The 16,608-nt window shown below is 38.0% G+C and overlaps 1 protein-coding gene across 1 annotated transcript in view; it reads right to left on the bottom strand.

The window, feature by feature from the left end:
• The window catches only part of LOC115468013 (synaptotagmin-2-like), a 57,900-nt gene extending 43,681 nt beyond the window's left edge, over positions 1–14,219 (bottom strand). The window contains exon 1 of the mRNA XM_030199520.1: positions 13,927–14,219. The gene's annotated coding sequence lies outside the window, so the exon portion shown is untranslated. The remainder of the gene's footprint in view (positions 1–13,926) is intronic.
• Between the last annotated feature and the right edge of the window lie 2,389 nt (positions 14,220–16,608).

The raw sequence follows: 16,608 nt of genomic DNA on the forward strand, positions 1-16,608 counted from the left end.
AATCAAACATAAGCAACAGACAATTACAGCAGTAAAAATATTGAAATAACAATACAAAATACTTGCTTATTGATCACTCTATCATGATATATAAAACCTTAAATGCATAATATTTAAACTTACTCATTAATCACACAACATCCATACTCTTTCATTCCACATTTAAACAAAGCCATTCAGCATATTTCATCCTGCATTCTCCTATACAAAATATCTTTATCAAAGTGCTAACATCCACAGAAAGCTCACAAACAGCTACTATCAAAATTGAATACATAGACAATGTGTCTCTACCTAACTGAACCACATATTGTTACACAATCTCTGCTACTCATATCTCATACTCCTAAATGCTCAATTCATAGTCATTATTCGTTCTTAATGCATATTCATATATTTGCAGTTGTCCCCAACAGTTCTTATAATCAACTGATTCAGTTCAGATTATCAACCACTCCGTGCATGTGTTAATAATAGTCTAAAGAGGGCTATTGACAAAAACAGGAATGATCTCCTGATTGCCAAGCCAGACAAACTAAGCCCAGATTTGGTTTGCACATTAAAATATTCACATTTATCAGGAGGCATTAGAAACATCATTAAAAAGCATTGGCATATTTTGGAGACACATACCTGCTTTACAAAACAAGTTCCAGTCATTGCACACGCCCGCAACCGCAACATTAGAGAGTTTTTGGTTCCCTCTACCCTTCCAGAGCCCCATTCCACAAGAGGAGATTCCTTTGGCCATATACCATGTGGGAGATGCTCAGTGTGCAAACACTCACTTACTATCACTTCATTTCACAGTAAACATAATAACAAAAACTACATTCTCAGACATTTTTCTGATTGTAATACTACTGGAGTTATTTACATCATAATATGTCCTTGTGACTTACTCTATGTAGGCAAAACTAAGAGAGCCATAAAAACAAGAATTATAGAACATAGGAGTTGCCTCACAAGGCAGATACATAGCGCCCCCCTGGTGACTCATTGGGTTGAAAAAAATCATACAATTGAACATTTAAGATTTTTTGTATTCAAAAAAATATCTATGTCCTGGAGAGGTGGTAATATGGATGAGAAACTGCTAAGGGAAGAACAGAGAACTATATATACATTAGGTACAGCCACACCGCATGGACTCAATATGGACATGGATTTCAGTCCTTTTTTATGATCATCCTTGTTATTTTCATTTTTGCTTTTATTTTTATTTTTGTTCAGTGTTCCCAGTCGCCTGTCTTTTTTCTATTACATATGTTTTGGTTTTTCATATTCATTTTTCCCATTTCCATTATTATTATTTTGTTTTATTGTTTTGGTGTAGTGTCATCATTCAGGATTACTACCATTTTTATTTTTATTTTTATAGCATATACATTGTATACGAGGACCTATATATATGTCAAAAATTTTTTTACAAAATTATTTGTCCATGTCGAACAATTGAATCGCTATTTTTGTTTTTTTCTTTTTATTTTTCATTTGTATTCTGCAGTTAGCTGGAACTACATATGGGATCACATGGTTTATATAGTCCAATCTTTTGTTTTATTGTTGTCAGATTCCACCTATAGCTTTATGTGTGCCCCATTGTTTTCACTAACCCTTTTAGCAGTGGAGTCTTTTATATCGATCATACCATTAAGTTTCGACCCCACCACTCGCATGTGCTATATTTCCCTAGTAATGGTTCGTTCCAATCACAGGGGAAGTGATGTCATCTTTACTTCCGGTATAATTCCTTCCCTTGAAGGTGGTTTCATGTTTTGCCATACATTTCGTTTTACAAAGCAGCACAGCGTTTTCTTGTGTACGGTAAGCATTTTAATTGGTTTTTTCATTAGTCATGTTAGCTTTTATTTAACCAGTGCTAATTCAATGCAGTTATAGCGGTTTGCATTGTGCCTCACACAAACGAATTTGCTTCACAGTACTCAGCAGTCATTTAGGCGCTTTTAAGGTTTGTTCTTGTGCAATGCCGACAGCTATGCAGTCTGTTTTAGTAGTTTATAGCATGCCCCACACCGACTATTCCATTCATTTTCATTGTTATATTTTATCTGCAATAATCCCCCCCTTTTTTATTTGCTGATAGCTATGCTGGCTGCTGTAATAGCTTATAGTATGCCCCACACCCATTATTTTTTCTTATTTATTTTTTCTCATTTTGATTGGCATTTACCTCTTATTTGTAATTTTGCCTCCTTTTTGATGTGGTTCCTTTTGCACTTTTGCAAAGGTAATATTATTTTTCAGTTAGGTGGTTCCCCTATGTTATGGTTCATTTTTCTTAGTAGTTTATGGTCTTCTTTTTTAATATATGCTATTTTTAATATATGCTATTTTTCACAGTAATATCAGTTATTTCTTTTTTCTGTTTCTCCTATCCTTATCATTTTATGGTTCACCACTTTTGACATTTGCTGATTCATTTGGCAGCCGTGCCTTGTTTTCATTTTCATTTTTTTATTTTTATTTTCATACCCATGTGGTCTTCTTCATTATTCTCCATCATCAATACACACCTTTTTTTGGGATCCCTGTCCATATATTCTATGTTTCACTTTTTTCAGTATCATTTCATTTTGTTGTATATGTATGTATGGAGAGGATGTAGTGATTTATGCCTTCGTTTACATATTTATTATAGATATCGTTGTTAGCAGCTTTAGTGCTATTTTGTTCATCTGATCTACAAGGTACTTTTTTCTACAGATAATACTAGGTATGTCCTCTATATTTATACTTCATCATGTTGTGTATTTTATTTCATGCCTTGTCCTCATTATCTCTATGTGGTATAATTTCATATTTTTATATAATTCAATATTCTCTATTCTTTTAAAGTCATATACTCTTATATTTTTATCATATTTTTTATTATATATATTTTGCATCTTTCATTCTGATGTTTTATTTGTCTAAATTTGTACAAGAAATTGTATATGTATGCTCAAGTTTTTATTCATGGTTTTAATTATAATTGTATTTTTATGCATGTCTTTGTATATTATATTATTTTATAGACCCCTGACGCAGGCCTCACGGCCGAAACACGTCACGTGTCGGGTCATTTCTGCTACTGTTAATAAAGACCTTGTTCAGGAAGACACTCATTGTGAGAGGACTTTTTTGGATCCACTGTGTGTTTTGCCTTTCATTGGTTTTCCTGTGGAGAGTTCACCTTCTGTGGGTGTTTACTGTGCTATGTGTGGCATGAAAACCCGCCCGATGAGGGTAGAGAGCCAAGAATTTGTCATGAAACGTGAATAGTAAATTTCACTGGCTTTTGTCCAAGCTAATTTACAAAATTGATTTTGACAGGTGCCATGTCTGCTTTTGGATTGTCAGCCGATCAGAATAGATGATTTGCCCCAGCCATGCCCACTCTCCACACGCCATACCTCTTGTGCCCTCTCCCTTTTGATTAAATCCTTGAAAGTGACATCATAGCCCCATCCCATACTCTGCCTTTTTGTGATATCACAGGAAGTGATATCATTACTCTGCCCAGGATATGCCCCTTTTTCAAGATGGTGGCAATTATAGGGTCACTTCCTGTTTTACACTACTTGCCACCATCTTGGATGAGTCATGTGATGGGACATGACATCTATTGCCAGACACCACCCCCTACAGCTTCAGAGGAGCATGTGTAGTTTGTGCAGGCACTGAGCGTGTGCAGTGGAGTTCCTTTTTTTCACAACCCTTAAATTGCTGCATTTTGTTCTGTGTGTGATTGCTTGCCTGCTGTTTAAGAACAGTATGAGCAATCCCAATCCCAATTGTCTGTAGTTTTTGAATGATTTGTTTCAATAAGAATCTAAGAATAGCCATAATGGATCAGACTAATGGTGGCCCATCTAGCCCAGTATCCTGCTTCCAACACTGGCCAATCCAGGTCACAAGTATCCGGCAGAAACCAAAATAGTAGCAATATTCCATGCTACCAATCCCAGGGCAAGCAGTGGCTTTCCCATGTCTATTTCTACTACTACTACTACTACTTATCATTTCTAAAGTGCTACTAGACGTACGCAGTGCTGTACACTTGAACATGAAGAGACAGTCCCTGCTCGACAGAGCTTACAATCTAATTAGGACAGACAAACAGGACAAACAAGAGATAAGGGAATATTAAAGTGAGGATGATAAAATAAGGGTTCTGAACAAGTGAATAAGGGTTAGGAGTTAAAAGCTGCATCAAAAGGTGGGTTTTTAGCTTAGATTTGAAGACTGCCAGAGATGGAGCAGATTATGGAATTTTCCTCCAGGAACTTGTCCAAACCTTTTTTAAACCTAGATATACTAACTGCTGTTACCACATCCTCCAGCAGCGAGTTCCAGAGCTTAACTATTCTTTGAGTGAAAAAAAAAATTCCTAAAAGTATTTCCATGGAATTTCATTGAGTGTTCCCTGGTCTTTGTACTTTTTGAAAGAGTGAAAAACTGCACCTTTGTAGATAAGATTAGAGTAATCTAATTTACGGCTTCTTTTAGGAAGCCGCACTAGCAATTCCTGTGCAGTAAATGAAAGGAAGTCCATTCAATTACTATGGACTTCTTCTCATTTACCGCACAGGAATTGCTAGTGCAGCTTTGTAAAAGAGGCCCTTAGTAAGCAATAGTGATTGTACCAGTAATCTAAATTACTCAATTAAACAAATTTTCTAATGCACCTTAGAAGAAAATATTTTGATAAAAAGTTCTAAGATGATGGTACAATAATAAGGTTTGGTCTAAATAAACTCCCAAGATTTTGATCATAGGCAAGAGTGGATAATTTTTATGGCCTATTAACACATAATCAATCAAAGGATCTGGCTTATTATCCAGCATCAAACATTTGTTTTATCTGTGTTAAGTTTCAATTTTCTCATCCAAGAACTAATCATCTCAAGACAATCATGCACCATAGTAGATACAAGTGCTAAAGTGGAATAAACAGGAATCATAACTGAGATGTCATCTGTATAACTATGAGTAGAAAAAAAAAAACAGCCCTGGCTAGTTCAGCACCCAGTGTGTGAAGAAAAACATTGAACAATGTTGGCAAAAGAGGAGAACCCTGAGGCATTCCACAGGTATTACTCCATCTGTTTCACAAATCTCTACCTTGTCTTACTCTATAAGATCTAGCAGTCAGAAAGCCTCAAAACATGTCAAAACATTGTTAACAGTACCAATTCTATTTAATTCAGAAAGCAATAAATCGTGGTCCATTAGATCGAATGCTGTCGAAAGCAGACTGTAATAAGAGCACTTTACCATTTTTATTTTATTTATTTGTTACATTTGAATCCCACATTTTCCCACCTATTTGCAGGCTCACTGTGGCTTACATAGTACTGGAGGGGCATTCCCAGACTCCGGTGAGAGCAAATACAAAGTGATATTGTGGTTAGATAAAGTTCATATGGAACAGTCAATGGAAGAGTTGTGCTATGTCCATTACGTACTTTACTTTTGTTGTGTTGCATAGAGTAGGCATTTTTGCTCAAGATATATCTTGCATTATCAATAATATATATTAGCATGGTCTCTGTGCTATGTCAGGATCCAGAACCCGATTGGGAAGAATGTAAAATATTATGTTTCAATTAAGTAATAATTTAGCTGAGAGCAAACCAGACTCTCTATAATTGTTGTAAACAGAGGTATTGAGGCGACAGGCCTATAATGTATATATTTCCAAGTTCTTGATATACCACAATGAGTCCAAGCCTGGCTACTGCGTGGTTAAGAATACAATAAAATCATGGGGGGTAGAGATAAACAAGGGTGGAGTCACCAGGGGTACAGTTCAACTGAAGGCCTCAGAAAACAGATGCATCTTGAGCAGGATTTAGAACTTGGCAAATGATGGTTCAAGATGGAGATGAGATAGCATTATATTCCAAAGAAAAGGGCCAATAAAGCTGAAGAAAGACTCTCTGGAAATAGTCAATTGCAATGACGGGAGAGATGGGCCAACAGAAGGGTCATACTAGAGGAGCAAAGGGAACGAGAGGGGACGTAAGGAAGCAAAACTGAGTGAAGGTAAGCAGGTATGGATGGGAGATGAGAATGAAAACAAGACAGAGTATCTTGAACTTAATCCATGCAGGTATAAGGAGCCAGTGTTCAGAATGAAGGAGAGGTGCAGCATGATGAAATCTACAAGCTAAGTGGGCAAGCTTAACTACAGTTGACTGAATGAGCTGAAGACACTGAGGGGGGTTTTCACTAAAGCTTAGCTCAAGTTATCTACAGCAGGGCCCATTTTATTCCTATGGGGCCTTCTGCAGATAACAAAAGCAAAGCTTTAATAAAAGACCCCCTTAAGCAGGTATAGGAGGAGATCAGAGTACAATGAATTACAGTAGTCAACCCAGAAGATAATTACAGACAGAAGGAGAGCTCGAAGAAAAGAGGGATCCAGAAAGGGGTGAAGGGCAAAGAAAGTGGAGCGAGTGACTGAATCAATTTGAGGCTTAAGAGTGAGTTTTGAGTTAAAAATGACTCCTTGAATCTTGATCATATCAGAAAATGGGAGAGGGTGATTCTCCATAGTGGGTTGGGAAGGGAGAACAATGTCAGGGTTAGGGAAGACAATTTGATGCTAAACAGTGAGATTCTTTCGGATCCTTCACAATTGGTGTAATTATAATTTCACCCCGATTCCCCTTAAATATTCCTAAAGAAAGAAGACATTGAATCCAGTTATACAAAAGAATTAGGAATTCTGATGGTGGTGCATCCATCAAATAAGGTGGACACAAATGCAAAGTACAATAAGATTTAGGGCCCTGTTTACTAAGTGGAGCTAAGAACGCACTAGCATGTTTAGCGCATGCTAAAAATGCTAGTGCCTTAGTAAACAGGGTCCCTAGAGTATTTTTGAAACAAAGAAAAAAATAAATCCCAATCTGCATAAAGATAGGATTGGAGTGGAGGAGTGGCCTAGTGGTTAGGGTGGTGGACTTTGGTCCTGAGGAACTGAGTTTGATTCCCACTTCAGGCACAGACAGCTCCTTGTGACTCTGGGCAAGTCACTTAACCCTCCATTGCCCCATGTAAGCTGCATTGAGCCTGCCATGAGTGGGAAAGCGCGGGGTACAAATGTAACAAAAATAAAATAAAAATTGACTCTTAAGTGGTCCTATTTACACAGTTAATGCCACAAGTGTACTCACTGAATTGATGGACAGTGATTTTGATTAAAATTAGATATGCTTATGTGTGGAGTTTTTTTAAATGACCTGTGATGGCATAAAATTGGTCCTGTAAAAAAGTGTATCAGGCTAATATTAAATCCCGACATCAATCTTTTTGGACATAGATGTGCATTTGCCTTCTGAAATGGGGAATATATGTTTATTTTTTTAGGCCCAGTCCAGCCCAAAATATGCCCAGACCACGCCCCATTGCCAGATGCACGTTTTTGAATTTTAGATGTGTATATCCCAGCTTTGTAAAATTTGGATTTAGACATTTATCCAGTATAAATATCTACATAGTAGTTTATGCAAATCTAAACCCCAAATAGCACTTTAAAAATAAACACCATAGTGGTCTGACAATACATAAAGCCTGTGTTTACATTAATAGAGTGGCTACCAGCACTGAATATTATCCCTGCAATTTATAATCCCTAGAATCAGAAGCTTTATTAATATTCCACTATTTCTGGAAAAATTCTTGCACAGAGCAAAGACCAAAATTGAGATATTACAGCAGTATTAACATCTCCGCAGTCAGGTCCCCTCTCTTTTAACTCAAAGCCATCTTGTGTGTCTCTTTTGACTAGATTGTAAATTCCAAGGAGTTCAGAAAGTCCATATTGAGTGTAATTCTATCAAGTAGGCGCTAATATATATGTACCAATTACACACATAAATGATTAGAATAATGATCTATGTGCACATATGTGTACACATATGTGTGTAAATGCCAAAATACCATCAAAGCAATTATTGCAAATCTTACACAGCATGTATTTCACAGGTAGGTGTACATATAGGTGGAGGCTAGAGCCTGCAACATGGGCAGGGCTCACACATATGTACTGTGATGTACCCGGCAGAATTAGAGGACACGATTCTGGAACAAGACGCTGGAAGGGCAGACGTCCATTGAGGGACTACAATTCCCAGCTTCCCCAGGGTAGGTCACCTGACCCTTGTAGAAGGGTTAACCCATACTACAATTCCCAGGATCCTTGGAGGGGAATCACAGGACTCTTTGAAAGAGGTTAAGCCAGACTACAAGTCCCAGGTTCCTGTGGGGGGGGGGGAGTCCCATGACCCTTTCAGGCAGGCTAATGCTAAGGATTAAGAGCAGCTGCAGGAGAAGGGAGGAGGGGGGAGAGCCCATGGAGTGGATGCCAGCAGAGGGGATTTCAGAGGCTCAGGAGGTGAATGTAGAGACTGAAATAGAGCCCACATGGACACTTCTGCCCTGGCCAAAGTAAACAGTGGAAATGTAAGGGTCTGTTAGCAACCTTGGTGGTGAGCTTGATTCAATACGTGGAGAGCAAGTTTAATGCACCCACCTGAGCAGGTTTCCAAGGAATGGAACAGAAGCCTGATGCTGAACTCAAGTTTGACCCATGGGGCGGATACCAGGAGTTTAATTGCTGGTGTGAAAAGGGTGGGGGGGGGTCCCCTTTCCTCAGGACATTCTCTGAGGGGAGGGTACAGAAGACTTGAATTTAGAGGAAGTCAAAATTGCTGAATGAACCTTTGGGGACTGCTTTGGATTTGGAGAGGGAATGCCTTTTTGAAATTGCCTTGAATTTGGAGAGGCACAGGGGAGCTGTGGACTTTGCTGCTGCCAGTTGGAGAAGGATTTTTTAAGACAAGACTGTGAGCTAGGTGCTTCTATGAACTGAGCTGTTGGCAGCCATTGTCTCGGGGGGAGACTGTTCCCAATAAAACAGTGAGAAACCTTGCATTTATGTTTTGCTATAGTTTGAGTTATTGAATAATTGAGAAGTTCCATAGGAAACCTGGGGTGGAGTTGTGCTCGGGGACTATGTGGAGGCAGAGCACAGCCAAGCCCTGGTGGAGTGTGACAGTATCTTATTGAATACTATAAATCAGTGGTTCTCCAACCTGTCCTGAGGGACCAGCAGCCAGTTGGGTTTCCAATATATCACTAATGAATGTGCATGAGACATGCCTGTTACCTCCTTTATATGCAAATCTCTCTCATGCATATTGGGTTGACATTCAAAAGGTGAATAAATGTTTAATTCAACCACAATATCATTCCAGAACCTTGGTAGAATACTGTCATGCGAAACATGGCCCACGAGGGCTTAGACTATATAAAGAACCTAGATTTCTTGATGACGTGGAGTAAGTGAAACAGTGGAATGAGTTAATTTCACAATGTTCATTGGATTTAATGTTAATTACTATAGACAAATTGAACAAAATTAATGAGAGTACTCAGGAAGAATTAAATCAAAAAATACAGAGTATGAAACTAAGGGGTCCGGAGGGACTCTTTATTCAACAATATGCAGAACACATACAGACAATGGATAAATATAAAGCAGAACTAAGAAGTCAAAAAGTGGCAAAGTTTAAGTGTGACAAACAAGATTATACCCGTGGATATGTGGATAGAAATCAAAAATCTAGAAGAAATAGAAAGGTGAAAAAAGTGACTTTTATTAACTCTTCAAGTGACTCTTCAGAAGAGGAGAGAAGGTAGAATGTAGCAGGTTTGGAGAGCGCAAATAACACAATACAACCTTTTTTAGAAGTTACCCACGTAGATTAGAGAATACAGAGCAAAGTTCAGCAGCAGAAAGCATGTCCCAAAAGACAGATGAAAAAACAGCATTGAATGTATTTAATATTTCATCTAAGAAGTTGACTAATTTATTGGAAACCTCTTTGGAGGTTATTACTGAACGTACTACTTTATTAATAACTTTTGCCTTTGAGTCTGAAAGAAACAAAGCTTTGAGGCTTTACTTCAGAAATATGACAACAATTTTACGGGGCGAGGATTCAGGTTTATCCGGATTTAAGTAGATCTACACAGAGATGGAGAAAAGAATTCCTTGCGCTGAGGCCACGCACTTTAGCGCTGGGAGGAACTTTTACCCTAAAATTTTCCTGTAGATGTTTAATTTCCTTGAATTCGGTTAACTATGTATTTTTCGATCCAGTTAAATTGGCACAATTCATTTCCCTTAAAGAAAGTGACACAGTTGAGCGGTCCTTGACTGCTCCAACAGGTAGCTGAAACCGCTAGTTGGCAAATGTGTTCAAGCCTCATAATATTTCTTTTTTCTAAATATTGAAATAATTCTCTCTAAACATTTTCCTTATATCTTGGAATTATAATGTGGATGAATTTAAAAGATATTTTTTCCTCCTACTTAATTTGAAATAATTGTATTCAATATTCTGGCATTTATTTTATGTAAATGTATAACTGAAATTTAATAAAGAAATTAATAAAAAAAAAAAAAGAAGTTGACTAAAGAAAAGTAAAAGATATTATCCAGGAGCCTGTCATTTGTTCCTACACATTATTATGATCCCTTTGAAATGCAACATTTGTACAAATTCTTTTGGCAGTTGCAATTAAAAATATATTTTGGGAATACGGAGCAAGAAGGAGAAGAAAATAGGATGGAGGTACAATCTTTTTCTAATAAGTATCATTTACCATCTTCATGGGTACTGCTGGTCCTATAGACACTGTGTTGGATACATTCCAACAATGGGTCTTAAACGATTTGGAAAAAATGGAGAAGGGTTCATTTGTGTACAGTAATTTATCTAAAAATCAGATAAAAGTGATGAAGGAATTACAGAGGGAGGATTCATTGGTGATATCTCATGCAGATAAAAGGGGTGGGGGTAGTAATACAGAATAAAGTGGACTATATTAAGGAAGCAGAGAAACAGCTGGCAGATGTGTCTTTTTATCAAGTGCTACAAGGAGAGCCCACTCAAGGATATATGATCTACTAACTAGAGCAAATCAGATAGGTATCATCGCAAGTAAAGAGTATAAATATTTATTTCAACAATTTCCATCCATCCACAGAAGTGTATCGGCACCTCCAGGATATCCAATTATTAATGGCAGGGGCTCGTTATTAGAGCCACTGTCAATACTTGGATTATCATCTACGCTCAGAGGTGTTAAAGATCACCTCATATGTGTGAGATACGTCCCATTTATTACAAATGTTGGAAATGATTCAGGTAAATGAAAATTAATCAATTCAGTTAATCACAATTGATGTGACTGCCCTTTATACCCATATACTGCAAAGGGTAGCATTAGAGATGATTACACGGCAGTTAGATAATATGGATTATTCTATGCAACAACTTGAATTGTTAAATCAAGTTGCTGAATTGGTAATAACTAAAAATTATGTTTTTGAGCAAAAGTATTTTTTTACAGGTAAAGAAAGTTGCCATGGGGGCCACAGTAGCCCCCATATTAGCGTGCCTATATACGACCATGTATGAAGAGAAATATATATATATTGTAGCAAGTTATTCAGTGGAAACACTACATAGATTATGTGTAGTTGACATGGGGAGGGGGAAAAAAACTTTTGAGGGAATTTTTGATATACCTGAATCAATGTGATCATAAATATAAGTTTTTCTTCGCATATAGGGGAACATGAAATTGAATTTTTTGACATAAGTATCAGGCTTAAGGATTTATTATTAAATCTTTCTGAAAACCAATGGATAGAAATAGCCTGCTCCACTACAAAAACCATCACCCCACTCCTTTGAAAAATGGAATACCAATGAGTCAATTCTTATAAATTCGTAGAATTTTTTCAGATAAAGAGGACTTTTTAAAATAAGCACAGGATATGATTCAGACAGAGGGGATATCCTCAGAGGGTGGTTTACAGAGCATTAAAAGAGCATATATGCGCTTCATCCGTGGTTATTCCAGACGGTGAAGAAATCTCAGGAATCTAGAGTGACGTGTTTTACCTTATGTTGCTTCATTTGATAAGGTTAGACACATTATAAGTAAACATTGGGCAGTATTAAATCTTCATCCAGGTTTTCAGGCATTGCCCCAATTTGCATATTGGTGAGAGAAAAATTTGTGAGAAGTAGGTATCTACATAAAAGTAGTGGTCATACAAAATGTAAAGGATGTAGGTACTGTATGCATGCCATTGAAACCTAAATCAGTAGGAGGAATGAAAATTTTATTTAAGGTCTAGAACAAATTGTGAATCATCATTCGTTATTTACGCTATTCAGTGCCCTTGTGGGTTAATGTATATAGGGCAGACAGTTGAAAAAATCAAGCATAGATTAGCTCAACATTTAAGCAATATTAAATTGCAAAAAATTGAAACTCCCTTGGTAGAACATGGGATCAAGGAACATCATGTTATGACAGATTTGAAATTTGTACTGTTGATCCAATTTGATGTACAAAAGGGGGGTAATATAATATAAAAAATGTTTCAAACAGAACAAAGTTTGATTTTTTAGTGGAAAACAGTGACCCCTTTAGGATTGAACAAGGAAGTGGAATGGGCAGGACTGTAAAACGTAACGTATTCAGCCAAGGTTCAAAAATGAATGAGGAAGGGCTTTGCACATACACGGCGTTGTAGACTTCAGTGGCGCCATTACTCCCAAAACCGTTTGGAAGTTTGCTCTGGCAGTGTGGTCAAGAAAATGTTCTAAAATTAAAAGGTATAAAGTATTTCAAAAATGTTTTTAGATTTGTGAGGTAGGATTGATAACAAAATTAAAAGTTTAGGAGTAATATTGATCTGCACTTTTCAGTTAAAACCCCTGATGACGCATTCGGCAAAACACAGATTTGTGTAGGGTTTGACGATGGCTCCGGAAGCAGACAATTCTGTGACTGTATAAGAAGAACTGAACCGAGGGAACGACGGATTGGTTATTGCTGCATTAAGAACATTGTTTTGGATAAGACGTCATTTGAGATTTGGACACGTCATATATGTGGGAATCTCAATCACTGAAATAAAGCAATGAAGATAAGTGGATATTAATGTACAGCAACTGAGATATGATGGACACTTACTAAGAGATAATATATGGAATCATTCTTGAGAAAAAAGTGTATTACTGATAAAAAGTGCATTATTTGTAGTTGAATAGAGGAATCTCCTCATGAGAGTAGAAATTAGAAGTATTCGAGGTTGAAAGAACTCCATGGTTGTTTGAACCCACTCAAGTGAATGGAGGAATGAATGGTGACAATGAGATGGAGTGTTGGGTTAATATTATTTAGAACATATATTAGATTTTATGGTACTTTAATGTTGATAGGTTTCAATAAAGAAATTTTAGAAATTTTCAATAAAGAGTGAGGTAGTTACTTGATGATTGATGCTTATTCATTAGGGATTTCCTGAAATCCTGACTGGCTGGTGGTCCCCCAGGGCAGGTTTGAGAACCACTGCTAGAAGTTACATGGGTATCTCTTGCATTTAGGAACACGTCTTTATACCAGCTCTATGGCTGCATAAATACTAGTGCCTGAATTATACATGCGTACCTAAGCTGCTGTGCTAGTATTCTATATAGGAAAATAAGTGTTTACTTTCCTTTATAGAATATAAAACTCTAGGCACCTATATTTAGGTGCACAGTTATGCAATCCCCCTCCCCCCATTGTACCTCTGTACAGTGCTGTGTCAATCTAGTATGTGCTACAAAAATGAGAATAATACATACACGCACACACCAAATGCTTGTGTAGGTCTCACCTGTACGTTTTTATGGCCCCATATATTATACCTGCTGAATAAAGTTGTGTGCAGTCGTAAAGCTGTATACAGTCTGCCTATAACACAAGATCATATATAGTTTTCCTAAAGCATAAGGTCATACAACTCTGCCAACACCAAAACAAATAAAAAGTACCACTGACCTTTCCTGCCCAGGGATATGCCGCTGTCTGCTGGAGGTCCACAGTGGCTCCAAGTTCAGGATGTGCCTGCTGCCTGCATAAGATTCACAGTGATTCCAGGCTCAGGTCGTGTCTACAGGTGGTTCTCAGCAGTTCTAAACTCAAAAAAGGTTCACAGCAATACCAAACTTAGGATGTGTCCACTCTCTGTAGATGGTTTGTTGTTACATAGGATGTGCATGGAATAACTCCGTCAGGAAATTTAGGAATTCTACATTTCTGTCTCATTGTAGGAGCCAGGAGCCTGGGTGCTGTTCCCCTCCACACTGATTTGCATGATGTACCAGAAAAACCAGTTCTGGGCACCTTAGCCAGGAAGTTTCCTGTATTGACACAAACTAATATGAGCCCTCAAGGATTGTTTAGTACATAAATATATATTTAACCAATTGGTGCCAGAAGATGGGCAAAGCAAGGAGCATGCAGTGAACTGTTAGCAGTCAGTTAAGGAGGTTAATCTTCAATCCCTGGCTAAATAGAGCTGAATGATAAAATGTAGTTTTACTATTGTAGTAATACAAATGACATATTTATCTGTACAAGTGCCTAGAGCAATGGTTAGCAAGAACAGGAACTGTTGTGGACATGGGGGAGGTTCTTCTCTGGAAAAGGATATATGGGGCTATATTTGTAGAAGAAAGAACCAATGATTGTAGCTTTTGCAAAATATACAAAATTCAGAGAACTCTGATTAATAGTGGACCAGCACTATGTACAGCCAAACAGACAATCACCACTTTTATCCCAAGTCAAGTCTTCTGCTCCCAAGACTGGTTGGGACTGAGGACATGATAGAGGAGAAAGAGCTTCAGTAATTGCAAATGAAGACTCATGGTGAAAGCCAAGCCCTCATTCTGACAGCTCAAAGCAGCTAGAGGAAAATACCAGATATTTTGGTAAAGGACAGAATTAGACACAATGACTCTCAGCCTCTGAAGCTGCCCTTTACTAATCTCCCCAGCTTCTTGCGAGATCCAGGAAGGATATGACATAACCACCGCAGCTACACCAGTAACTCCTGACTGGTTTTGTGTGTCACAATGACATTACATTGACTTAGGAACTGGCTATACTTTAGGATGGCCAACTGCCCAGTTCTGAAAGTCCTGTTTACAAGCTAATTGCATTGTGTCAGATTAGAGGGGTGACCAGACACTGATTTCCAGTCAAGCATGGCCAACGCCACACAATTGGAACATGCAATATGTGCTTGTGACCTCCAGTCACGCTCTTGTGTTTGTTTCTAGGCAGCTGGTGCAGTCACAGAAAATAAGTGGGAGACATGTATAAAGAGAGTTGGAGCTAGGCACCTGCTGCTGACCAGCTCGTCACTAACCCTGCATTGCCTTTTCCCATCTCATGGGCAATTCTACTTAAAAAAAAATAAAGGGGTCCTTTTACTAAGGTACGCTGAAAAATGGCCTGCTGTAGTGTAGACGCATGTTTTGGGCATGTGCAGAATTATGTTTTAGCACACCTACAAAAAAATGCCTTTTTTTGCCGAAAATGGACGTGTGGTAAAATGAAAATTGCCACGCATCCATTTTGAGTCTGAGACCTTACTGCAAGCCATTGACCTAGCGGTAAGGTCTCACGCGGTAATGGTCTACGCGCATAGCTGCCACACATCAGAAAATAAAAAATATTTTTCAGACGCACGTAGCGGATGCATACCAAAACTGAAATTACCCCAAGGGCCATGCAATAACCGGGCGATAACTCCAATTTGGCGTACATTGGGCACGTGTAGGCGCCTACGCAGCTTAGTAAAAGGGCCCCCAAATTTCCTATCTTCAAGTATTCCATTTTTCTGAATTGCCTTTTAAATTCATTACTATTCAAAGACAGTGAATATATTGTGTTATTTTGACAAATATGTGCAGATTTTTAAAATGTGTGTTGGGGGGGGGGGGAGGTAAATGCACTTGTAATATAAAGTCAACATGTTCCTTTACCAAATAGGCTCCCAGAGTGATCCCCAGTAATGCACAAATGTACTCTCACAAAGTTACATCTGCTCCAAGACAGGTGCAACTGTGCTCCTGCCAGATTTCAAAAGACTCCTATGGGAGAAGTCCAAAAAGTTGTCTATTTTATAAAGAAGAAATATCAAACTAGCAAGTGCTAAACATGGGGGGGGGGGGGGGGGGGGGGGAGGGTTGTTGGTTTTTTAATTTTGCAGATAAATAAAAAGTACAAATGTAACATCAGCACAAACCACACAGAAGTCCACTAGTTTAGTAAGTTTTCTATGTTAATCAGAGGTCCAACAGGTTTCTGCATGACTGCCTGCATCAGGAGCTTGTGAAACCATTGCCAACTAGCTGAACACCTGATGTGGCACTGAACACCTGATGTGGCTCAAAAGAAAACATGGAAGCAAAAAGAGGGCTATAGAAAAAGAGGGTGGAAGGGGAAAAAAAGAAAAGAAAGAAGGTATTGACAAGGAGAACTCCAAGAATGTATTTTTGTTTTTCTTTCTGTATTGCACCACTATGGAGTCTGGCTTTCTTGCGGATTTTCAGTTTCTGTCTGCATGCTTCTGTTTCTAACTTGTGGTCCCATATTTTGTATTAGGTGAGGTCTGTGTTCTGGTGAAGGATTTTACTAGTATGTAGTGTCTGTGTATGAACCTGTAAAAGC

This window comes from Microcaecilia unicolor, chromosome 4, assembly GCF_901765095.1.
Source record: "Microcaecilia unicolor chromosome 4, aMicUni1.1, whole genome shotgun sequence".
Taxonomy (NCBI): Eukaryota; Metazoa; Chordata; class Amphibia; order Gymnophiona; family Siphonopidae; genus Microcaecilia; species Microcaecilia unicolor.